Genomic DNA, 27,734 nt, shown 5'->3' with positions numbered 1-27,734 from the left:
CAATAGATGTGCTGTCCTGAATTAAGCGACCAATGAGAATCGTCCGCGGGCGGGGCTTGAGTGTTTACCGTCTCATTGAGTGTTAGTCGATGGGTATGTTGACAAGATGGAGTTCTTGCTGGGAAACCCATATAGTACTCCGGTGGGACACTGCATTGGTATGTTTGTCAGATATTAAATCATGCATCAAAATTGTGCTGTTGCTAGTAAGCTCCTGAAGAAATGTATTTAGTTGAGCCCACTTCAAAGCAAAGCTCAACATATGGATAGCCTGTCAGTAAGCTGGCTAACAGCTAATGCTCATTCACGCTAACTGCTCTAGCAGATAGCTGTCAATGTGTTTTTTAACAAAGCAAATGGCTAAATTCTTCAAAGAGTTTCTAGCTTGGCGAAAAGCTGAGTTTAAGTAAGATGAAAAACTACTCTTTTTAATTAGCAGCTGGAATTAGCCTGCTAGCAAGTGTACACTGCGATTATCTCTCACACCCAGTTTCATAGCTAAAGCCTGAAGTAATGTGTGTAAATGATTCATACTGTTGTTATAAATGGCCAGTTTTTAAACGGAAAATGACTGCAAGCACTGGAGGAGAACCAGCATCACGTAGTAGACAGAAGTTTGCAGTTCAGTGCGATGCCATCAGTGCCGATGTCACTCCAGATTCTCCTGGGCAGTAACCTTATCAGTTTACCTTTTGCTCTTCCCTAGAAAGGGCCACAGATGGCTCCCTGCAAAGTGAAGACTGGACCTTGAATATGGAAATATGTGACATAATCAATGAAACAGAAGACGGGTGAGGCATAAAAGATTTATAGCATTTAACAGGCTGAATGAAGTAACACCAAGTTCTGGCTATTGGGTCAAAGGCAAGACGTCATTCATATTGGTGCTTGCATAAAATAATAATCATTTAAAAAGTAAATGCATATGTTTTTTGTTTAAACAACCATTCTGTGTAATTTGTTAGACAAACAGGAACTTGTCATCACACTACATATTATTCATCTTATTGTTTTTGTTTATTTCTTTTTGTTATCAGCTGAATCTTTTGTCATTCTCAAAGTTTCTTGCTTTTTGTCATCACTTGACCATCTGTTACTAACACTTTCTATTATGTTTTTGTACTCTTAAAAAAAATCCGCTCATTTAATACTGACAACGATATGTTAATGAAAACATCTTCATGGTGTCCGCATGGTCTTAAAAAGTAACTAAATTTTAAGCCTTAAAAGGTATTAAATTCACTAAAACGTGGTGTTGTAGGTCTTAAATTGTTTTAAACAGGTCTTTAATTTACCGTTGTCCATGCAAAGCTACTCAGTTGGTACAACCAACAATCCATAAAAAAAAAATGTTTACAGGGTTCATACAGTCATGAAAAACCTGGAAAAGTTATGGAATTTTTACATGGCATTTCCAGGCCTGGACAAGTTTTGGAAACACAGAAAAACCCACAAAGTTTTGGAAAAGTCACAGAAAACAAATATCTGTATTCTTGAATATAGGTTAGTTGTCTTGACTTCTATTCTGTCCTTTGCCAATCACATACTCTCACATTATTAGTGTGGTGTAAGCATCATTTAAATCAATTTTACATGGATATAAATTGAAACTAAATAGATTGCTGCGTGTTTTAAGATATGCTGTAATAAATTTGAACATGCATTGTTTATCTTTTACCATACAAATGTAGACATTGCATGAAACATTACATCATGAAAATTTACTTCAAAGTCTTGGAAAAATCATGGAATCATAGAATTTTAGTAGTAAAAATGTGTATGAACCCTGTGTTTAACAAAAAAATACATCTATTAACTCTATTTGGCAATTTGGTTTAGTTATCTTTCTTGCAATAGCAAGTATATGTTTATAAGTATATGCTTGAAAAAAAATATTTTGGATAAAAGGTGTCTGCTAAATGATTAATTGTAAATATAGAGTATATATAACAGTATATATAATATTCTAAATGTTACTAAACTCAAGTAAAATGCTTTTAATATTTCAAACAACCTTTGTTAATGTAAAATGACCCATTGTGATTCAGCCTAACAGATTAATTGATGTCAAACCAACATATTTGTTGTTTACATATAAACAAATAAGTGATCATGCTAAACATTTTAGTGGTTTGAAGTATACAAACATTTAAATAATATCAAATAAATAATAAAAGGGGAAACGAAACTCCTTTTCATTTTTACCTATTTTCAACAAGTCTTTAGACACTATTTTTAGTATAATACGGATATTCCTGTCGCGGTTGTAGTTGTATGATTGTAGATATGATATAGTTGATTGTACTGTAATTTTTTTCTGTAGTCATTCAAATTAAAATCCATTGCAAGTCAATGACCTTACAAAGATTGAATATTCATCAACCTTTTGTTATTTATAGAAGATGGTAATGCTTTTTTGGAGACTTTGATTCATTCAACTTGATCCAAAGCATTGAAACTTCATAATGACTTGCTTTTTAGCTGTATGGATATGCTTTTTGTAACTTGTTCATCTGATTAATAGGCCTAAGGATGCAATGAGAGCTGTAAAGAAGAGGCTTAATGGGAATAAAAACTACAGGGAGGTGATGCTTACATTGACGGTGAGGAACATGCAATGGACACCTGTCTTTACAAACTTTAGATCATGTATAGATTGTCTTGTTTATTTTGATTTTCCTGATGTTTTCAGGTTCTTGAGACATGTGTAAAGAACTGTGGGTATCGCTTCCACATGCTTGTCACCACCCGAGACTTCATTGATGGCGTTTTGGTGAAAATCATATCTCCTAAAAATAACCCACCCGCGATTGTTCAGGACAAAGTACTAGCTTTGATACAGGTAAAAATCTGGATTTTGTTTACATTTTAAAATTATTATTATAAGTGAAGGGTTTTGTACCATTCCAGAAGGAAAATGTCCTGAGCATTTATTAAATTATCATCCACTTTCTCTTTCTTTCTTTCTTTCTTTCTTTCTTTCTTTCTTTCTTTCTTTCTTTCTTTCTTTCTTTCTTTCTTTCTTTCTTTCTAAAGAAATTAAGGTTTTGGAGTAAACATTCAAAGATTTTTTTTCTCCATATAGTGGACTTCTAAGGTGCTTAAAATAATAATAATAATAATAATAATAATATATGGTGCTCAAAAATAATAACATATGGTGCTCTGTAAAATAACATATGGTGCACAGTAATAATAATAATTTTTTTTATTTGTATAGCACTTTTCTTGAATAAAATGTGACTAAAAATGTTTCACAAGCATGCGCAAATATAAAAAACTAGCATCAACCTCGGGTACTTGAATATAGAAACAGATATAAGCAAATACAGAAAGCAAAATAAAAACAAAGCAACTTCAAGCATGTACTAAGAACAAAAATAGACAACGAATTAATCGGCAGTAGTTTGAAATTTCAGTGCATTTTTTTAAGGACTCTACACTATTTCAGCTAATAAGTTGGCATCTTACCCAGGAAAACTATTGGCGATTTTCTTAAAAAAAGTAAATATAAAATATACAGTATATGTCCTTCTTGCTCAGAGTCCAGCATTGAAACTTCAGCTTGGAAGTTAAAACCACTGAGCACCATACTAGTCCACTGTTTGGAAAACAATCCTGGAATGTTTTCCTCGAAAAAGACATTAATTAAAATCTTGGATGACAAGGGGAGCTGAGCAAATTACCAAGATATGTTTATTCTGGAAGTGAACTAGTCCTTGAGGGATGCCTTATGAAGGGATGTTGATGCCTTGTGGTTTAACACAAAATGAGTGCATAAAATATATATTATGAACATTTCAAAAAGAGAAAGAACCATTGATGGAGAGAGAAAAGGTGCACTATGGGGATGATGGTTACCTGATGCTTGGTAGTCAAGGAGATCTGGCTAATTCATTGGCACTGAAGTTGTGCTCATTACAATCTAGTGGATCAGGTTACCATGTTTGGCTCAAGTGACTAAAGGTGACTTCAGTTTGATTGGCCTTGCATTTTAACATGTTGCCAGAAATGTGTTTGAATTTAATCATTGTTTTGGCCAAAGAGAACTAGGCAAGTTAAAGTTTTGCTTTGCGTTTGTGTTTGACATTCAAATGACTTTAAGTCAGTTGATTTTAATGTTTAATCCTTAATTTTAATGCTCAGAAGTTTGGGACGAGATCACTTTATTTATAAGTGATTGATTAAATGAAATACTCTTATTCGGCAGGCAGGCCTCAAAATTAACTTTTTTACTTGGTAGCATCGGTGCTACCAACTTAATATTTAGGAGCACCAAAAAAAAATTTAGGAGCACCCACCAAAAATGAATAAGCACTATTGCAAATTGTATTTTAAGGGATTTGTTGTATTTGAAAACAACATCAATTAGGACTAACAAAAAACAGAAACAACTATGTAACTAATGCTGAGATGACTTATTGATATTTGTGTGCAATAATTCCAAAATGTATGTCTAATAATATTTAAATATTAATGATGACGAAAATGACAATAATACTAACAATGAATTACATTTTTCATGATCATGCTGCCTTGAATGTGCTTGAATGTGAGTTATCTGCTATAAAAAAGTCTGTTATTTTATGAAAAATAAATGTATGGTTTACATCAAGCAAAAATGAAGCATTGCAGTAAGAAATTTATTTTGCGCTATTGTTCTTATATGCATGTCAATTTAATAAATAATATTTCTGCTACAAAATAAATAAAAGATTATAATAAATCATTCAATTCAAGGCTGAAATCTGCAAAACAGTTTATTTAGTTAGTAAATAAATAGAGAAATAGCATACTATGCATACATGCCTCCGTGTCAACAAGCTTGCCCGCCCCCTCTGGCCCCCCTAAATTTGGACGCGAATTTTTGTGTCAAAACGCCACGGAGAAGCGAAATCAGCCATCGGTGGCGCGCGCCCTCGCTCTTGTGCGCACTCGCTTTTGCGTGCACTCGGTTTCTCTGTCACTCCGCATTCGTCAGAAGTTAACCCCAAATTGACACAGGTAATAAAAAGATTCAACTTCAGTCATGCTCATGTTGTGAAACACTATCAAAATGTCTACTGTTGATTATATTGGACTTCTGTTTTCAATAGCGATTTCAAAACTTTTAATATAGGAAGTCCTCGACTATGCAAAGGTTATTATCAATCAGAAATTAAGTGTACATAGGTTTATGTTAGGAAATGCAGTCTTGAACTTACAAACAGTTGGCAAGTACCGAAAAACAGATATAACACATTGAACCAGTTTAGTTTTCAGTTACGCTCATGTAAAAGTAATATTCAACTCATTTAGTTTTGCCTTCATTAGTTTTTTAATTCAGTCGTGACATAAAGCAGGAGTCATCAACACATGATTTATTACAACACGTTTTTAAACATAGTAGTTTAACTAACTAATTTCTAATACCTACTTTTTTAGCTTTCCCATGGTGACAGTCAGTGCACAATATTTTACTGGTTATTTAGCAAGATAGTTGTATACAAAGTCCCTTTAAGTATTCTATAGTCTTTTATACAGAATAAAGTGTAATTTAAAGACTTAACTAGGTTATGTTAACTAGGAAAGTTGGAATAGTTAGTCAAGTTATTGTATAACTGGTTAGTTGTGTAGACAATCAAAAAATACACATTACAAATTTCTTAAAGGAGGCTAATAAAACTGACTTCAAATTGTTTTAAAAAAAATTTAAAACTGCTTTTATTCAAGAAATAAACTAGGAAATAAGACTTATTATGACTCCAGAATAATTATTTGTGTTTTATAGGAAATGCTGTGAATATCTTCTTAGTTTTATTTAGATCACTTGGGAAACATTATTTTAAATTAATAGGATGGCAAAAAATGGACTTTAACTGCATCTGTTAAAGTTAACAGGTGAAAAAATGCCTTGATGTACTTGAATGTTATAATAGTGTTATTCTACAATACAAAGTTACTTGTCAAATAAATGAACATGAAAGATTATTGTGAGTTTAGGTTATTTAATCAGCTTATTTATGAAGACAGGGCAGCGCAGTGGGTAGCACATTGTGGAGTTTGCAAAATGTGGAGTTTGCATGTTCTCCCTGTGTTTGTGTAGGTTTCCTCCGGGTGCTCCGGTTTCCCCCACAAGTCCAAAAACATGTGGTATAGGTGAATTGGGTAAACTAAATTGTCCGTGGTGTATGAGTGTTTCCCAGTGATGGGTTGCAGCTGGAAGGGCATTCGCTGCGTAAAACATATGCTGGATAAGTTGGTGGTTCATTCCGCTGTGGTGACACCAGATTATTAAAGGGACTAAGCCGAAAAGGAAGGAATGAATGTTTATGAAGACTTCAGAGTGATGCATAAATCAATGACTTTGAATAATTGTTTAAGTAATTTGTGATGTATGTTAAAGTGTGCCCCCTAAAAGTACAAGTGGCCCCTGCCAGTTACTCTGGTCTAGAACCACCACTGGTGGAAAAGCAGGCGAGTCAGCCGACCCAATATATGAGCGGGGCAGAGCAGGATTCTCGCGATAACCACCGGCGCAATACTGTTCTTTGTTATGAGCCGCAGATTCAGTTTAAACTTGGTAAAGGTGAGCCTCTGTGGCGATGATGTGTACAGTGTTAGATATTACATTTAGCGGACATTTGCAAGTGAATGAAACGCATCGATATTCGGGCACCTTCTCCGAAAACACTCGATTGATCTCTGCTGGCGGATCAACATTCACCACATGTCATGATCGCCCTCATCGCTGCCATTATTTGTAAGTTTAGATGGGGTTTGCAAACCTGTGGGCTTTTCACTCTTCAGCTGTTTGCATTTCCCGTGATCACAAAAGCTCCTTGTCATCTGACAGCGGAAAGCCTTGAGTGATTGACAGCTAATATTAACCAATATAGCAGCAGGGAAGAGCGATTCAGCACGTTTTTAGATAAAAAATCAAAACAGGTCGCACTACAACTATTATATGCAATCGCACAAATGCTCCCAAATATATTATGAGGTCGCATAGATTAAATTTCAGGTGCATATGCGACTAAAATGGTCGCAATTTTGAGCCTTGGCAGGGATACATTAAAGGGATAGTTCACTAATTGTTAACTAACTCTTCACTGAGTTTTTTTTCTTCTGTTAAACACAAAGAAGATATTAAAAAAAAATGTTGGAAACTTGTAAACATTGACTTCCATGTTAGGAGAAACAAGTACTATGGAAGTCAGTGGTTACAGGTTTCCAACATTCTGCAGTGTACCTTCTTTTGTGTTCAACAGAACAAAAAACTTAAACTAGTTTGGAACAAGTGAAGGGAGAGTAAACAATGACAATTTTCATTTTTGGGTGAACTACACCTTTAAGTGGTTCAAAATGACAATAGGAACTATATAATTAAATAATATAATGATGTTCTTTTGAACTTTAATCAAAGAATCCTGAGAAGAAAGTAACCATAGGTGTTTTTAGTTTTCAACATATTCAATTCTATTCATGTTTATTTACGTAGCGCTTTTTGCTCACCTTAAAGATTCTTGGGGGAGGAAATTAGGAATTGACATTTCATCCTCTACTTGGGAGGAGGGATTGAGTTGTAATCGCTCTTGCTCTATAAATGTAAGACATACAGCTCATACAATTTAAAATGATGCATAGATTACACTATACTAAAGCCAAACTTAACAAGCTGTATCCTTCTATCTTTCCTTTGTGATAAATGCAATGGCACATTCGGGACCTATGGTCATATATTCTGGAGTTTTGGGAAAATATCTTTGGACTTTATTGCCAGGCTTTTGAAATGGACATTAAAATTGATGTGGAATTAGAACTGTTTGGATGTTCAGACCAGGCTCTAACTTGGCCTAAACATCAACAACTCTCCCTTATGTTTGGCATGGTGCTGGCCAAGAGAGTGATTCTGATGGAGTGGAAATCCACGACACCTCCACATTTTTTTAAATAGTTAAATGGTTTCTGCCCTCAAGCTGGAAAGGTTAAGTTTCTCTAGATTTGGCAAGCAGAAAAAAGTTGTATGAAAAAACATGGGGCCCCTTCCTTTTCAATTTTTTTTTACATGTCTTTCTATTTTGTTTCTTATTCCATTAGTCTGGCTGATCATTATTTATTATTTTTTTTTTTTTGATGGTGCTGTATAATGCTGTATTTTCTGCTAGTGTTTTGGTGCATGTTCTTGGTAGTATTAGGTAATAACACAGAGATAATTTTGTTAACATACTGTATACATGATGTACACTGTGGGTGTTATGTTTTTATAAAACCTCTATAAATAAAGTTAAAAAATAAAATGTATATATAGCGCTTTTACAATGTAGATTGTGTGAGAGCATATTATCACATTAATGATTTCTGAAGACTGAAAGTGACACTAAAGACTTTATTTTATATATTTTATATTAGGGCTGTGCGATTGGATGAAAAATATCTAATTGCGACTATTTATTATTATTTATTTTTGACATTGCTATTGCTATTTGCTTTGTGATTTTTAATTTTGTAGTCAAGCTTCAGCTCAATATTCTGTAAGCTGTGGCAACAATTCTGCGACAGCTCTTAAAATGACCTGTTTTTGTTCCGGTGTCCAAAATATTCCCATATTAACCAATGCTGTTTTTTTATATTAATTCGTATTAATGCTTCTGAAGCAGCAGACGCCATTATGCCAATTGTATGCCCTTTCATGTTTTTCCTGAATGTGAGCTGTATGAATGGAACTCAGACGTACTACATCAGCAATTTTGTCATGATCACGTGACTTACCCACGTGAGTTGCGTCGCTTCACTCCCATTCATGAATTCTCTTCTGGGGCATCATGCGATAGTGTAGCGTCCATCTGATGCACACTTTAGAATCTCGCTGGAAGTAGTAGGTTGTCTGGGTACTTCACACATACTGATTTCGAATTCTATGAATTCGGACATGCTACTCTGCTCGCATACTGACTTTAGCATACTATATAGTATGGAAGTATGCCATTTGGACGCAGCCTATCATACACAGACAGATCACACATTTGCTCTGGGCAGGGGAAATTAAATAATACGTATTTCGTATTGCAGCCTCTTGCGATTTAGCTAATCGCAATGTTTCAAATTGCGATTCGATTTCGATTAATCGCACAGCACTATTTTATATATTTTGCATTGTTATATTAAATATTGAATAATGTTTAATAATCTTACTCTTTCACTTGATCAAATATTATTTACAAAATCTAACAAAAACCCCAAACATTTACTGTGATATTAACAAGGTATTAAAATTTCAAATTGAGAAGATCTGAGCAGCTGAACTTCCATTCCTACATATCTTTTAAAGTTTACTGCGGTTACCAGAACATGTTTTAAATAGCAAGTTTGTTTTCAAATCATAATGCATTTGTATGTATTCTGTATGTCAGGCATGGGCAGATGCCTTCAGGAGTAGTCCAGATTTGACAGGAGTAGTCCACGTCTATGAAGAAATGAAGAGGAAGGGTATAGAGTTTCCTCGATCTGAATTGGAGACCCTGTCACCCATTCACACACCACAGCGTGTAAGTTTTGACGTCAAGTATGTTGTAGTTTGTCTGTCACCATAGTACTGGCAGCTCCCTCTAAAATATTACATCCCTTATCATGTACTTATCTTTATCTCTTTACCTTTCCAGTTTATCTCTGTGTTTATGCTTATTGTCCTGCTCTGTTTATAATAGCAGCAAACCGCTCCAGAGATGGACCAGCAGAAATACAGTGCCCCAGTCCAGCCCAAGCCACAGCCTCACCCTGCTTCCGCTCCACCCTTCACTGCCCCTGTGGCCCACACTTCCCCACAGATGCCCAATCTGCACATCGCAGGGCCCATCAATCCTTCTCCTGAACAGGTTCTGGATCAACAATTGTTTTCCAGGGGTGTATCAGTTCACAATTCAGTGGAGATAAAAAAAAGAGAGAAAATTTATTTACTTTTATATTGACTTTTTTAGAAATTATGTAATCTTCACTGTTCAAAATGTGAATACATCTGAATTGTGTCATTGCCATGCAAGTAGAAGATTGTTCTACTAAAAATCACAACTAAAATTTTGGAAGCTTACAGTAGTGGAAAAATCAACTGAAGTGAACATACTGTACCCTTGTTTTATGATTGACTTCATTCCATCTGCAGCCACAGGACATCACTAGTTTCTCACAGGACATCACAGGTCATCACTAGTCTCTCATTTTGCTCTAGTGATCTTAATCCATTATTTTATCAATCTCTTTCACAGTTCACACTGTAGTGTTTCTTATCCAGGACTTTTTTCCCAGAGATTTGTATGTTTAATTCAGGAGTCTGGACTAATTGTGTTCAGCTTCAATGATCTGCTTTACCCTTTGTGCTGTGTGATTGGCTCCTTTTCCTGCATGAAAGTTGCTGGATGATTGGGCAATGAACGCAGTTTGTGGAAAGAGCTTCTGGTAAACAATTGCATTCATTCTGTCATGAATCTGTATAGAGACCAAACTCCTGCTGATAACAACACCAGACCATTTCCTTCTTCACCCTTTCACTGACTCATTTACACACTTTAGGTTCAGTCTTTCTCTAGTTCGATGATAAATGTAATGCTTCCCATTGAACCCAACACATAAACTTGCTTTTTATCACCAAAGTGTACTCTGGAAACAGTTCTCTGTCCACACAACATGCCTTTCAGCAAAGCTTCGTTTAGACTTTTGATTATTTAATAATACTGCAGAGGTGGCTCTCAGCTTCTTTTTATATACAGATATATAGAATCGTCTCTTTGGCCTTCATCTGGATAACCTAGCTACTGTTTCAGTCACCTTTTTGCAATGTCAATAAATAATGAAAAGTTAAGCAGCCAGTTAAATAGGGTCAGATTAAAAAAACAAAAACATAGATTGTTTGTCAGGTAATTAGGATCCCAGATCCGTGCCAACAATTGCAAGGTACTGTGTATGAAAGCTAATTTTCAAAATTTTAGAGGTTGTCTATTTTGTGCTTCAGATTGTATGCAACTCATGACATGTTAGGTTAACTTCAAAAAGGATTAGGCAGTGACTTCAGAACTTTGAAATTATTATTATTAAAGTTCTATATATTATAGGACTAATTTTGATCTTCACTGTAGGTCACAATAATAATAAAAAAATTATTACATAGTGACAATATACATGATGTATGGTTCACCCAATGTAATGCCAAATATCATTATCAAATATTTGTCAATTTAATAATCAGTCTTTTGTGCTGTATTAGAAGAATGGCTGGGAGGTGACCAAAATTTTATTTCACGGTAACTATAGTTTTCATGATATAGTTTTTTTTAATAAAGGTAGTTATTCCAGAAAATGTATAAAAGGGATTTATATAGTAAATAAACTTGAATATTTAAGAAAAGAAAAGGACTTCTTCTTATTTGATTATTTTGTATTTTATTTTTAACCTTGTAAATATAGTAAACAAAACATGACTTTAGATGAACAACAAATTTCACTTTGTTTGTGGACAGACCTTATGATTATCTTCTCACAGAAATAAAAAATATCTTAAAGTAAGTAACAGGATATTTAAATATAATTATGTAAACAGTTTAAGGAAATATCAAACTTTTTTCCTTCAAAAATATAAAATATAAGCTACCGCGGTCTTGACAACACTGCCAGTCTCCCATGGAGTGTCTTTCTCAACCCTGTGTATGCTTCATGTGAGTTGGCCACACCCACTTATTTACATTTCATGGTATACATGTAAAAAAAAATTATTGTACACATTTCATTCTGTGGTAACAATATATACTGTCATACTGCCCAGGTATTTTTTTAAAGAAAAAAAGGCATTGTTACATTATTGTTTTGTGAGATCATTCTCGCATATTTAAACAAAAGATGACAAGACACTTTGCAACACCCATGTTGTTTTCATAGATTACGTAATAAATAATATCATATCATTTTTTAGATTTGCAAGCTGCGCAGTGAGCTGGACATCGTGCGTGGGAACACTAAGGTGATGTCGGAGATGTTGACCGAGATGGTTCCTGGTCAGGAGGATCCTTCAGATCATGAGCTTCTGCAGGTTCCCCAATCAGATTTCTTTCTTTATTTTTATATATACATTGGTTGTGTCTTGAAAGAGCTACAGAAGGCCACTAGAGGGAGTATGTGACTATTTGTGTTCTAAATTTTTTCTGTTTGTTTGAAAGGAGCTGAACAGGACTTGCAGGGCTACTGCAGCAGAGGATAGTTGAGCTCATCTCACGTGTTTCCAATGAGGAAGTCACAGAGGAGCTCCTGCACGTCAACGACGACCTCAACAACATCTTCCTGCGATATGAGAGGTTTATCTTTTCTTTTTGAATTTGCAAAATTTTTTTGAATGAAATGTAGGAGGTTTTGGTCCTTTCACTGAAGGTCCAAAGATCCCAAAAGGTCAAAAAGGCATGAATTCATATCCATTAATGGTTTATATAGATATCTTTAGACTTTCTCTAAGATTTTGGTTGTCCAGATTTTTGAAAAAAAAGTTATTTAACCTATAGAGCCACACGTATCATATTTGATACTCAAGTTTCTAAGACCTATTAATATCAACATGATCAATACTTTGTTTAAAAGCCTGTTATATATGATTTGATAAAATGTAACAGGTAAAACAAAGTGAAAAACTACCTGAAATATTGTTTTGTCATTAAAATTAAGTTGTTGTGAGCAAAAAGGTGCACAAACACCTGAAGTATCAAATTTGATACAAAATAAATATGAAAAAAATGTATATGGCAAAATTTTATTTGTTTGCTAGATGGTTTAATAAACATCTCAGTTCCAGATGTTCAGTTTTTTGATATATCAGGTCTTACAGGGTTAAAAAATATCTTATTTGCTTTCTGGACAGAGGCATTTGAGTTCATTATTAAAATCTTTTGGACTCAGTTTACTGGAAAAGCTTTAGTAGCTCTCTTAGGAGTTAAAACAGACTTAATAAAAAGTAAAAAAAAAAAAGTCATCTCCTATGAATAATGTTTGTTGATGTAGAAGAAGAACTTTAAATGGCTCCAGAGTAGACCACCGATACTAGAGGGCTGGTTAAGGACATTGAAGAAAAACAGTGGGATGGAAAAAAGAATGTATTTGACCAATGGAAACCTTTAACAAAAGAACTGGGTGAGATATGAGGGAGAAGTTAGATAATGTATATAAAATCTAATTTAAAAAACATTTTTTATTATTATTATTATTATTATTATTATTATTATTATTTAACTCATTTGAAGCCATCCTGTTGTTCTGATTTGATGTTGTTTCTTAATCGATCTTATACTGTAAAATGCAATGTGCTACTAAATTATGTACTTGTCAAAACTCTGTATCTGTGCACTAAGTACATGCTGGATGATGGGTTAATAAAACGCGTATATACTGTGTGTATACATAATATATATCATTTTTATTTATTTATTTATTAATTAATTTATTTATTATTATTCTTTAAACTTCATATACACATTCTAGAAAGACCTGAGATTTATATTACATTCTGTTTAAAAGCATTAAAGGACCCCTTTAATAATATGTATTGATTATGATTGCTCGCTTTTCTGTTTTTAGATATGAGAGGTTCCGTTCTGGCCGAACTGCCCAAGGCATAACAATGGGGTGGGTTGTGTCCTTCTTTAAGATTTATATTAATCATTTTAATCTGTGTGTTGGCATCACTTCGTCATCAATGTGTGTTTTATTTATTTATTTATTTTTTTACCAAACGTGTAAGGTAAAAGGTTCATGCAAGAGCACAGCTCAGAGTCCACTCATGTAATTTCCTCTTCCCTCATTGCTTGCTTTTTGCTCTGAGAATGTTTGGTTCATTTTACGTTGTGATGCACACACTTCCATGATGTGTGCTTCTCAACAGAAGAAGATACGATTGCATGTTGGTGTTATTTATTGTGTGGTTTTGGTCTGTTTTGTGATTTGTTTTTCTTATTTTTTATTTTTTGTTATTGCTAGCTGAGGGAGGCAAGTATAACAAATCATCAAATCTCATTTTTTTTATTTGACATTCAGATGGTGAAGAATGTCATTACTGGCTGGTATCGTGTTCTTGTGTCGCATTTGGCATGTTTTGACAGTGAACCTTCATTAGCATGTAGACGCTTGTCCCACAGTCTGTGATTGTCGCTTGCTTTTCCATCCATTCATATGTCCATCTACAGCCCTAGTATTTGTTCCTCTGCCTACTGTTTTAAACAATATAGTCTACATGGGGATTTAGGAATGCTTTTTATGGAATTAATGTAAGATATTTAATAACACATAGCAATAATATTCAGCTATTTTAGTAGGTTCAAGGAGTGCATGAAAGAAATACACTACCGTTCAAATGTGTGTGGTCATGTTTTTGAAAGAAATTAATATTTTTATTCAGCAAGGAAGCATTACATTTATGAACACTTTAAATTGGCATAAAGACTTCTATATTATTACAGTAATGTTTAAATGTATTGAAACAATTAAAACTAAGTTCTCTGGGAAATCAGGATTTCTAATGGATCATGTAGCACTGAAGGCCTATGCTGGAAATTCAGTTTTGACGTTTCAGGAATGGCTAAAATTTTAAATTATGCTGAAATAGAAGTATAATATTCCACAATACTAATCTGTATTATTTCAGTAACATTAAAAAGACTACATGCATTTTAATGGTAATGAATTTCTGGCTTGAATTTAGAATTTTCTCATGTGGTATCAACTAGCAAAAATAAATGCATATTAAATATGGTGATATTTGTCACATAATGTAAATTATTGCATCTTTCCCCTACTTTGTTATCTAATAGTGAGGGAACAGAAACTTAACAGCATGTTACAAAAGAAGGACCTAAACATCACCACACACACTGAGCAATAATACTTTCACTCTTGCCCAACACACCCAGTGTTACAATAAGCGTTCCTGTCTAGTGGTCACTCACCCTTTTCATTAATTCTTAGTTTCTTAGTTGCAGATTTGGGCACTGTTTCAGTAAGGAGGTTCAACCAACTTTGAGCCTTAAACTTGAACTCTGAGTTGTCTTACCGAGAGATTAAAACTGATCTGTGTTCGGTCAATCAAGTCTTACTAGACTGATTTAGAGTTAAGCGCGCACACCGTGACTATAAAAAGGCATCATCATTGGAGCGCCGATATTAAAGGGCACCATGGCAACATCTGAAAAAAGAGCATTTTTTTCTCCTGCTGAACTTGATGTGCTCATGCAAAGTTATAGCAATATGACCATACTGTATATTTACAACAACCACTGCATTGGCAAACAGAGACAGTTAGTATGGGAAACCATAGCTGCTGAAGTTAATACGTAAGTTTACATTTAAAATATTTGAAGTATTTAATGTTTTACGTATAATAAAAAATAAGTAATGTAATGTGTGACGTTGGTGATGCAGTGGCGCAGTAGGTAGTGCTGTCGCCTCACAGCAAGAAGGTCGCTGGTTTGAGCCTCGACTGGGTCAGTTGACATTACTTTGTGGAGTTCGCATGTTCTCCCCGTGTTCTTGTGGGTTTCCTCTGAGTGCTCTGGTTTCCCCCACAGTCCAAAGACATGTAGTACACCTGTGTAATTGGGTAGGCTGAATTGTCCTTAGTGTATGAGTTTGAATGAGTGTGTATGGATGTTTCTCAGAGATTGGTTGCGGCTGGAAGGGCTATCCGCTGCGTAAAAACATGTGCTGGATAAGTTGGCGGTTCATTCTGCTGTGGCAACCCCAGATTAATAAAGGGACTAAGCCGAAAAGAAAATGAATATGTGACGTTTATATACTTTTCACTTGATAAAGTAGGGAATTGGCCGTAACTTTGAAGTTATTTCAGATGTAATTGCATTAAATTACTAAAATACGCTACTGCATAGTTTCTACAACAAATTTGACAACAAGAATGCATATAACCTTAAACTTAATGATCAGTGGAAATGTTAATTTAAGGTTCACACTTTTACTCACATTGATCGGTTTAAGATAAAAAGTTTTTAAAGGATTTAAAGTGCACTTGTGGGTTTGCCACAGGTGGGTTGATATGACATTTATGTATGAATGTAAGCAATACTAAAATAGTTTTTAGAACGAGTAATAATCCCATTAATTTAGTTACGGTACATGTCCCTATCGAAGGTCAGTGAATTTAAGATGATTATTTATTTTTTGCAATAATATCAAAGCTAAAACTTAAAACTATGCTATTGAATCTAATTGTAATGTTCCAAAAAAAGGAACAAACCTTTCTCGCTACTTTGTGTGATTGAAATATAGGCAATGAATGACTAAGGGCTAGAGCAAGAAATACCACTTTATCTTTAATAAAGGGGGAGGAGACCGACAGAAACTCAGAGTTTGCTCCTGCTCCTAACCAGGTTAGGCTCAAAGAGTAAGTACCACGGTAACTGACTCTGAGTTAAAGTTATCTCTCTTACAAAAACAGGCTTGACTTACCCTGCTTTCTCAATTTTGACAAACCTGCCATTTTGAAATGGAAAACCCAGAATTTCTCCCATTTAGGGTTAACATACTCAGAGTTTTCACTTAACCTCCTTTCTGAAACGGGGCCTGATCTCCTGAAAGAGTTTGGTGTAAATGGTGAAAACAATGTATGTGCTACTGTACATCCCAACCATTTGCCTCAACCTTTAGAACTAACTGCAGGCCGAAACAAAAAAAAAGTTGAAGAATGTACACCAGTTTGAAAATGTATAATATTAATATTATTTTAAAACGATTAATATGAATATAGTACTATATAAACACCAAAGTGTCAGTAGGTCACATGTATCTGTGAAATGGTGTTGCATATCCACAGGTGTTGAACGAAGCGACAGAAGACAACCTGATTGACCTGGGACCGGGGTCTCCAGCGGTGGTCAGTCCCAGGATCAGTGCTACTCCTCCATCCAGCCTGCCTCCATCTGTGGCTCCAGTTCGCTCTGCCTCTCCAGTCACACTGTCCTCTAGATTGGCTGGTTTGGGTAATGCCATATCTGTAAACAAATTCTCAAATTAAAGAGAGAGGCTTATTTGGTCTTTTGTCATAATGCTTGTTAAGCTTTGTTGTACTTTGCTTTTACAGATGTTGGTTCGGACAGTGTGAGCGGCACCTTGAGCTCGTTGGCCACCTGTCAACCCCAAGATGACTTTGACATGTTTGCCCAAACTAGGACTGGCACCGTTCCTGAGTGGAAAAGGTATGAATGTTTCCTCTAGGATTTTTTCCAGCTGTGGCGGCAGGCCTTTTTTTACACAGATCTACCAACTACCTGTGGCATTATTTCAATGACCGATGTCATGAGCGCAGTATTAGAAGTCGAGATTGCATTTATGTAATAGCCTACATCATGCGAATCTCTTTGCTTGCACTCCGATTTCCTCTGCTCGTGCACAAAACTTCTTGCACGCCCCCTCCAATACAAGCCGCTTCAAGAGCGCGCAGATTTTCTTGTGCACTCTCAAATAAACGCTGCTGAAGTGCGATTTAGTGCTTTTATGTAACGAGTATGTCTCCAACATTTATTAGAGTTGCTAGGAATATTTATGAATGTGTCCAATAGACCTACATAGCAGTATTAATGCATCCTGAAGTAAAGTGAAATGGCTATACGTCGTGTTTGCTGGGTCTCACGCATCACGCACCTGTCAGTCAGTCAGTCAGCACGTAACCTTAAAGGGTGACACGAATGACGCACAGCACTACTACGGTTACAGAAAAGTTTGCGCTGTTATAATTCACTTACCCTTTAATAAGTTTTGGTGCAATTATCACCTGCTATTTAAAAAAAAGTGTTTTGAATGAGAAGCTGTAATGTAGCCTTGGCGGGATGAATTTTGGCATGGCGTCCCGCCATGGAAGAATGAATGTAGCTGAAACCATGAATCTAATTAATCTCATCGAACTAACAACCTATAATATTGCTCATTAGCCATTTATTTGTTACACCTTGCTAATAATAAGTTAGGGCCACCTTTTGGCTTGAAGGCATAATATGTAAGATTGTTTTCACTAAAATATTCAAAAACCACTAAAATGGTATTCTGTATTATGCACTTATGTGCGTACATCAGGGGTGCTCAGCCCTGTTCCTGGAGATCTACCTTCCTACAGAGTTCAGGTCCAACCCTTATCAAACACACCTGAACCAATCAATTAGGATCCGAACAGCACTTGATAATTACAGGCAGGTGTATTTGGTGAGGGTTGCAACTGAATTCTGCAGGAACGTAGATCTCCAGGAACAGGGTTGGTCACCCCTGCCGTACATTATCCAAAATGTTTAAAAAAAAAAGTTAAAATATCCAGCTTTAACTAAGGGCAAGGACCACAACCTGTGTCGCCATGCTAATGATATCATACCCCCTTAATTTCAGGTATAGTTCATAAAAACACTAAAGATGCTTTTAATATATTGTGCTTTTTTGTTAGACTGCACAGAGTAGCATTATAACAGAAATTAAAAATGTATTTTGTGTATTTAAAAAAAAAAAGGGTTTATGCATTCTATGTATTTTGCTTCATTCCCACGTGATCACAACCCAAAGCACCAGAAGCGGTGGATTAGGCGTAATAAAAGCTCCGCTGCTTTCGTGCTGCAGCACTCTCGTCTCTCATCAGCAGTTGCTTCAGTGATGACCTTTAGCCTTACTTTGCTTCATACAACCATAATAAGTTTTGAATACTTAGCTCATCCTCGAACATGATTTCTGGAGGAGTCATGTAGGATGTACTAGAACAATACCTCTATGATTCCACACTCAGTCCATGGTGTCCTCCAACTACACCTTTAGGATTTATTCACATCGATGAATGGTCTATGGTCCTTTTTTGTCCACAATAGCTATGTTCCATCTAAGAAATGCCAATTAAATTTATGAGCAAAACTGGAATATTGCATAAAAGACATGTGACTAATGAAGCATTTCCATCCAAGGAGTTAAAGAGAACAAAATTGTCACTTCCTTATTAACTGGCGCAGTAAAATCAGAATTTGCTGCGATTTAAGAGAAGCTGCGTGAATCTTTTCTTCATTTAATAAATGACTTGTGCCTCAAAAGACATGCAATGAAAGCGTGGTGGCATCTTGACAGTTCTGAAGGTTATTAATAAAATAATAACACTAATACTGAAACGGTTACTGCATTTTAGAATGACCAAAACAACATTTCAGATTTTTTGCAATGTGGTCAGCCTGCTGGTTTGTCCATTCACACACATTTTCATCATCACATGATCTCTTGTAACAAAATCACATTACTTTTTAATATGCATACTGGAATTTGTACAGTAAAAGTGTTTCCAACATAGTTTATGCACATTTTTTCTTATCGAAATAAAAGTTTATCCCACTCAGTTAAGCGCAATATTTGTCTTTTGCATATTTTCAAAATGTATGCGCATCTTGGGCATTTCCATCAACCAATTTTTTTTGTGCATATCTAAAATGTGCATAAAAATAGGTGGATGGAAACAGCTTCTTGACTTGATACTATTATGCAGTTGCTGCATTATGTGATCTTCACACTGAAGGTGTAATTAATAAATTGAGATCTGGTAACTGTGGAGCCCATTTCAGTGTAGTAAAGGTTTAGGAAGTAAAATGTTCAATAAACCAGTTTGATATGATTTGAGCTGGTGACATTGTGTGTTACCCTGCTGGAAAAAACAATAATAAGATACACATGTGGTCATAAAGGATAAACATAAAGGGACCACCCAGGAAGTCCTTGCAAAAGACCAATTGGACATTGGGGAATGGATGAGTTCACAGTGTACTGATGGGCAACATGTCAGAGAAGTGATTATTATTGTCATACACAGTTTGTTATAGGGCTGGTAAACTATTGTCTGCTGTAATTGCCGGTTCGTTCCGCAGTGGGAAAATTATCGATCAATGCTGAAATGGACATTTCCACATTTGATCATTTTTAAAAGGTCATGAAACCCTGAACTAGATTTGAACAGATATGTGTGTTTAACATCAATTTAGATAGTTTAACATCTGTTAGCTTTTATTGTAGGAAATAACTAACTAATTTTGAGCTTTTCCCTCAAGCTGTGAGAACCGCGCGGTTGCACTGCTGGTAGTGTTGCAGGAGTACCAACCTCTACAAGGCTGTACTGAAATTTGATATAAATGTGATGATAGCAGCATTGCTCCAAATGCATGTTCTTTTACACATCTGATTGGATGTTGTGTTCACGTGCTCAACACATGACTGTGATTGGTTCTGAAGGTCATAGTTTTACCAGTCTTCACCACTGTTCACCAAGCACACAGACAAGTTACACAGACACAGGAGCATTTAAAAGCGATGTCTATCAGCTGATCAGTCTATGAGTAGATATATGAGCAATCCGCTGCCCGATACAGCTGATAGATGCAGCTTTCAAATGCTTGAGTGTCCATGTATACTGTATGTGTTATGACCACAACTCTAGTGCACCCTCCTCCTTCAGAGGAGATTTACTACTTGTCATACAATTGTGCTTGACATGATATGCCACAACTATAAAAAATTACTATCTAACAGGGAGAGAAAGTTTAGATTATTTACTTTTTTTAACTGTATAGTAAGTATCTATTTTAAAGTTAATACTAAAATTGTATAGGATCAGACTGTTAAAACTACCAGATCCCTACTGTCCGGTTTCAATAAAAGGGTGTCGTAACTAGGGGTGCGAAACTCGGTACTTTATTGGTAACCGGTGCTACATTATGAAAGACAGAAGTATCGATAAGCTCTGACGTTAACTGTTCTACTATCGGTACTGGAGAATAATTGCTGAATAAACATTACTTACCAGTAGCATCATTTAACTGACCAACCTTTTCTAATTTGCGTTATTTGATATTCGTCTGCACAGTTGGCAATCTCCACATGAGAAATGCTTGTATTTTTTCGGCGAGCACATAAAGTATAAAAGCCTTCACAGTTCTCAGCGGAGGCTCGCGCTAAGTGCCACACACATACCTTGTGGCAAAGACTCGTGCACACACAGCTCATAAGCTTGCGGAGTGAACCAAACAGGTTGTATTTGCCCGAGTAGACAGCAACAATGTCCGTTGCAACAAACGGAACAAGTGTTTTCTTTTATAACGTTACATCATTCACATCGTTATGCCAGCAGTCAATCACCTATCATTTAAGAAAGTATAAAAACAATCATAAACATTATCTCATCTAACTGCATTTTGCAAATCAAAAAGGGTATTTTCAGTTGCAGGGAGCACAATAAACCAAGAAAGATTCTGACTTCTGCCAGAAAAGCCAAACATGTTGAATTTATTCCAGAAGAATGGTTAAAACTGAGAGTCATTTTCTTTCAAACCTATGTCCATTATTTTACAGGAATTTTTTTAATTGTTTTACAATTATTGGTTTCATTTTATTTTTACATTAAAAAACGTAACAATAGAAAGGAAGTGTTGTTAATTCTGTTCAATTTGTTTTTTCGTAAAAAAAAACCTACAAAAAGTAAAAGAAACGTTAAAGCACCGAACCGATAAGTGGTATTGATAAAAGTAGTAATACCATTAAAACCCTTAAGGATACTCCTGCGTAGTCGTAACCTTTAGTTTAACTATTATATTGTGTTTGATTTTATTATATTGTCATTATACTTGTGATTTTATTTATATTGTTCAACTACTGCCTTGATGGACTTTTCAGCGCTCCATTCGAAGACACAAAGGCTTCAAGTGGAGGGGCCCCAACTTTAGATGTCAGACAACAAAACACTACTGTGAGTTTTCAGTTTTTTTTTTTTGTTGTTTTTTTTCATTTTATTTTTAAATGGTTTCATATGGAATCATACAGCTCGATGTTAAGAGCTTCAAAAAGCATATGAATTACTATAATTTTCAAAGGATGCTTCTGAAAACACTACACAGTATATGCATAGTCTATCAGATCTCAAACTAAAGAATTTGAATTTGAAGCCAGGTTCGAGATGATGATGATAAGCACAAACATTTGAGCTTGTAGAGACTCTTTCTGAAAACAGGACTTTTATTTAATTATATATGCTTTTAATTATGCATTAAAATACTGATTCAGTCAGTGTAGCTCTATATAATGAACGATGTCTTGAATGTATTCTGCAGAGACAGGCTGTGCATGTGTTTGGTTTATTTCTTCATGTGTCCATATGGGGGTGTGTTTGCTAAATATTGCTTTGATTTAAGACTTTTATGTTAAAGTCTTCTTGTTTTTTTCCTTTTTTTTGTCGTTTGTTTGTTTTGTCATGTATTCTTGGGATTTTTATGGTTTATTTGCTTGGCTCCGGCCCATGGTTTGGGCTAATAGGCAGCTCTTGACCAGTCCTCTGTCATGGATGACATTGAGGAGTGGCTCAGTACTGATGTGGTGAGATTTCCTTTCGTTTATTTTATTTCATCCTTTTTTCCTTGTTCTTCAGGACATAACCCACTTATTTGAAAAGAAATATGCTTTTGTAAATGCATATTCCTTTTTTGTTTGTTTGTTTTCTTTCATTCTTGGCTGTATACCTTGTACCCTCTGTTTGGGGTCACTAACGATTCTCCTTATTTGCCCTTTTTTCTGGGATATTCTTACAGATTCTTCTTAATTTTAGTATAGGCTGGGTGAGTAGTGTAGATGCTTGCTTGACATGCTTTTAAACGCTGTTATGGTCTATACTAATTAAGTACTCTTGGTTGGTTGGGTAATGTAATTTAGAAATGTGCTGTTAAATCAAGAAAAGTTCTAAAACTCTATTGGCTTTTGATGAGAAAAAATAAGATTGTCTGATTTGATTTGAGATAAACCTGAAACTATTAATGTGCTGAAACCTTTACTTTATTTATCTGCTTTCCTCTAGAAAGGAGACGAAGGTGAGGAGGGTGTGACAAGTGAAGGTATGAAGAATTTCCTGATTAAAAATGCTGTTCAAATAATTAGGGTCCATAATTTTATTTTCTTCACATTAGAATGTGTCTGGTTTTATTGTTTATAAATCAAAACTAATGATTTCATATATTTCACTTTGATTAACAGAAGACACCTCTAAACTGTCATACAGTGTAACTACATTTTATAAACCAAAAAAAACTATTAGTCATTTAGAACAATAATCATTTGATAACATATTAAAAGACTCAAAATACTAATTCTTTTTATTTAGTTTTTAGTCTTTGTCCTTCAAACCATATTTTTTTGGACAATTTGTCAGCAAGAATTATTAATAATTAAAATGCAAAAATGTTTATATTGACTTAAACCAGTTCAGATCAGAATAAATATTTACAATTTTGATAAACACCTTTTTACCCATATTTTGGGATTATTTTGACGCAGTTTTGTTTAAAACATTAAAAGTCTCATCTTTCACTCATGTTAGGGAAGGTGGAAGCCCCTATAGAATATAGTAGAATTATTGTGCCACAGCCATATCACTCTGCAGCTCAAGACTGGTTACTCACTGAAGCTAAGCAGGGCTGAGCCTGGTCAGTACCTGGATGGAAGACCACTGGGTTGCAGTTGGAAGTGGTGTTAGTGAGGCCAGCAGGGGGTGCTCAACCTCCGGTCTGTCTGAGTTCTAATGCCCCAGTAAAGTAAAGGGGACACTTTACTGTCAGTGAGCACCGTCTCTCGGATGAGATGTTAAACCAAGGTCTGGCTCTCTGTGGTCATTAAATAAATCCCATGCACTTATAAAGGGTAGGGGTGTACCCTTATGAAGGGTATCCCTGGTGTCCTGGCCAAATTCATCACCATCCATCATGGTCTCCCAATCCTCCCCAATCCCACCGAATTGCCTGTATCACTGTCTCTCCGCTCAACCAATAGCTAGTGTGTGTGGTGATGCACTGGCGCTGTTGTCCTGTGGCTGCTGTTGCATCATCCAAGTGGATGCTGCACACTGATGGTGGTGTGGAGAGACCCCCTCATGATTGTGAAGCACTTTGGGTGTATGGCCATACGCAATAAATACACATTACATTAATTTTAGATGTTTAGATTTTAGGACTTCAGTAAAAGTCAAATGGGTGTTTATGAACAGTTGACACTGTGGGACAAATATAATATAATTTACATATTTTATTAGTTAATTGCAAAAATAAACTATCATCTGAATTCATCTGGGAAATGATTAATAACTTGCAAAATAAAAATTTGTCTTTTCAGCTTTGTGGCTTTATTAATATGGGGTCGCCACAGCGGAGTTTTACTGACAATATGCACAAGATTATGTCAAGTATTCACAGAAACACTGTCAGTTATGCCTTAAATGAACATAAACCGTTATAAAATATGGGAGGAAATTCACTTCAAATGACAAAGGAATGCATAACAAAGATTAGAAAATAAAAATAAAATAAAAGTTTATTCTATTAAAATCAATACCTTATACTGAAATTAAATCAATTCATAAAATTTTCTTTGCTTATTCAATGTATTTAATACTGATTAAAGTTACTATAGTTGTGAAGAGCAGCGAATGTCTCGCTTTGATCCACTGTTTTGTTTGATGAAAGAGGTGTCACTTTAAGAATCTACAGATCTATAATAAAAACATTCAATTACTTTCGTGACTGTTTCGTAACTGTTCTTTTTAGACAAAATTATTTGTGTTTAAAATAAAACACGCCAGGACGGACATGTTTACATGTTATTGAGTGTATTTGTCTGTTTAAAAACCCACTCAAATCCAAAATATCCATTTTCACTCCGCTTCAAATAGCATGTACAGAAGATGATCCCAGAACAGTGTGTTTATCACTACGGAGAGCATCAGTCAGTCAACACCATGGATAGACTGATTCAAAGGCTGCATATGAAGGTCGATGCATAGCTTTAATGAAAATGAAATGTATGCTGCTATTAGTGGTAATTTCATTGACAAATTTTCGTCTTAATTTTCAAGACAAACAACTTTCTATCAACGAAAACTAAATAAATATTAAGTGGTGATGACGACAACTATAAAGAAAATATACTGACATTTTCGTTGACTAATAAAAACGAGACGAGAATGTGATTGAGGGACGTTTTTTGGAAAGTATCCAATCAGAATTATCATTTTAGCTGCGGCTACAGTTTAGCTAAATTGCGCAAGGTTCACGTGATGTCTACATCTGCAGCGATCGTCATGACAACAGCCATTTACAGTGTACCTGTACCACAAAACAATGTATTCAGGATATCATTTAGCGATGTGATTGTTTCTTACGTCTGTGAGGATGTAATGATACTGTAGTGCTATAAGCTCTGCTTATCAGGGAGTCGCATACAACATACAAGATAACGAAACTGCATTAAAGTGAAGCGCACTTATTTTGTAGAAACATCTTCGCTTTAGACTTCCTCTTTGTTAGTTAACAGAGCCATGGGACTGAGTGCAAATTTTACAAGATAACACATTATCATTTGCCAGTCATATGACATTCCTTATTTAATCAGTGCTATAGCTGAGCACCATGTACTGTAACAAAAACTACAACAGTAAAGCTATACAATACTGCTATACACTGATAGTGCAAAGTGGACTATTTTAAGCCCTTTCAAAGATTTAATGGCTTGAAACTGTTGACAGACTGATTAAAAAGACTAGTGGTTTACCACATTAAACTAAACGGTTTGTTAAATAATTGCGCACACCTGCATTTTCAGATGGATACTGTTCTTACATGTGGATTGATTGCCAGCACATAATTTTACATAGTACATATGATATAAATAAACAACGCAAATTTAATTTTCGTCTTTAATGGAAAAGCTATATTCCATATTTTAATTAGACTGTTTTATTTAATTTTAAGTTAGAATATTTTGTATAAATAAATGTATACAAAATTATTCAATTACATTAAACCAAATATATTTTAGTTAACTAAATATAGAGTAGATTTGGTCAACTAAAATGTTATGAAATTTAGTCGACTAAAACTAAAATGATTCTGAAGACTAAAATATAACTAAAACTAAAATGGAATTTTAGTCAAAAGCCTTAGACTAAAACTAAATCAAAATGAAAATGCTGTCAAAATTAACACTGGCAGATATTATATATTAATAGTGGACCGCCACTCCAAACCCTGAAGCAAATGAGCAGAAAACAAAACAAAGTTTTTTTTTCTGTGGATTAACTTGCACAGATAAATTATTCATCTTACAATCACTAGCAAATTACAAAAATACAATTTGTGCTAGCAAAATAAAAATGTTTTGATTTCATGCAGACTTTAAAATAACTGCAGTTATTACTACTCGAACAACATAACAGAAAATCAGCTCCTAATTGATTAATGTTTTTAATGTTATTAAGCTTTAATATATGTATTTACAGTGCTCGGCATAATTGAGGACACCTCCATTTCTCATTGAATATAGGCAATGTATTTTGGTGCATTTAAACAAACAGATTTATTAAACTTATAAATTAAAACAGATTTATGGAACTTTATATTTAGAAATTGAAAGATAATACAATTCAATTTAAGCAAAATATTGCAAAAAAAATAATAATTTGAACTAAAAAAAAATCTAGATTATTATATTATTATTATTTTATTATTATTATTATTTTCCTCTTTAAAATTTGTATTTAATATTTTTCTATAACTTATACATTTGGGTGAACTAGTTTTTGGACTGTTATCGTAAGTTATTTTGTTAGATAAGCTTCAGTACTGACTAATCTAATGTATGTGCACAAATATAATATTGTAGAGCTTCCTAATTAAAATATGAGTTTAAAAGGTTGGTGAGAGGTGTACTCGGGGTGTATGTTGAGCACTGTATATAGTCAAATGTTTCTAACATTACACTCTCCATGGAAACTTTCTTTCAGAGTTCGACAAGTTTCTAGAGGAGAGAGCCAAGCAGCAGAGATGGTGCCCACGCTGCCGACCCCCCCGACTGATGAGCTTTCTGCTGCTGCTGCTGCTGCCGGCGCTTCTGTCAATGCAAGTAAAAAAACAGGCAGATCCGAGGACACCCTCTTTGCCTTGTAGATAAGTGTCAGATCCTGTGCAGATCCATCAGCATCTCCTCTTTCTCTCCTGCTTCCTGCTTCTCCAGCACAATCAACAATATCACAGCTGAGGCGATCAGACATTAGACATTTTCATAACGGACATTTTCATACTATCCCAAGTTTTCATTCCATTGAGAAAAAAGAAAAGAAAAAAAAGCTGTTGAAGAAGATGCACCCATATCTCCCTCTACAATCGTACCTTCCATGTGGGTTTCGGGAGGTTGATGTCTATTTTTTTAAATTGATATTGTGGTATAAAGCAAGGAAATTCATGTTTACTGTCAGATCCGGGCCATGACTAACTTTGTGTTCACTGTGGTCCCGCATGCAGCAGCTAAATAATCCTGTTTCTCTTTCCTCAACAATAATCTGTAAAGGGAGCTTTTTTATTTTATTTACCAGATTGCTTTAAAGGGATGCTTATACATAGGAGTATTATTATAAAAATTCCAGTTAATACCTCTAACAAGATACACCAGAAGGAAGAGATAATAGTAGCAGCTGACAAATGTGAGAATTTTGTGTCATATAACCCGAATATTATAATCTGTTCTCGAATGAGACTTGACTATTAGGAAATGTTTAAACATAGACATAATTTATTCAAATTAATAACTGAATATTTAAAAGATGCAGCTATATCGCATAATAAGTCAGATCGGCGGGAAAAATATTATATTTACTTCACTGGATCATTTTAAATCTCATTGTTTTATTAGGC

General features: G+C 34.9%; 1 pseudogene; it reads left to right on the top strand.

The window, feature by feature from the left end:
* Positions 1 to 86: 86 nt before the first annotated feature.
* Positions 87 to 27,256, top strand: LOC130238287 (TOM1-like protein 2; annotated as a pseudogene).
* The last annotated feature ends 478 nt before the right edge of the window (positions 27,257 to 27,734 follow it).

This window comes from Danio aesculapii, chromosome 12 (assembly GCF_903798145.1).
Source record: "Danio aesculapii chromosome 12, fDanAes4.1, whole genome shotgun sequence".
NCBI lineage: Eukaryota > Metazoa > Chordata > Actinopteri > Cypriniformes > Danionidae > Danio > Danio aesculapii.
The sequence above is the reverse complement of the archived record's forward strand: the minus strand, read 5'-3'. Positions and strand labels throughout refer to the sequence as shown.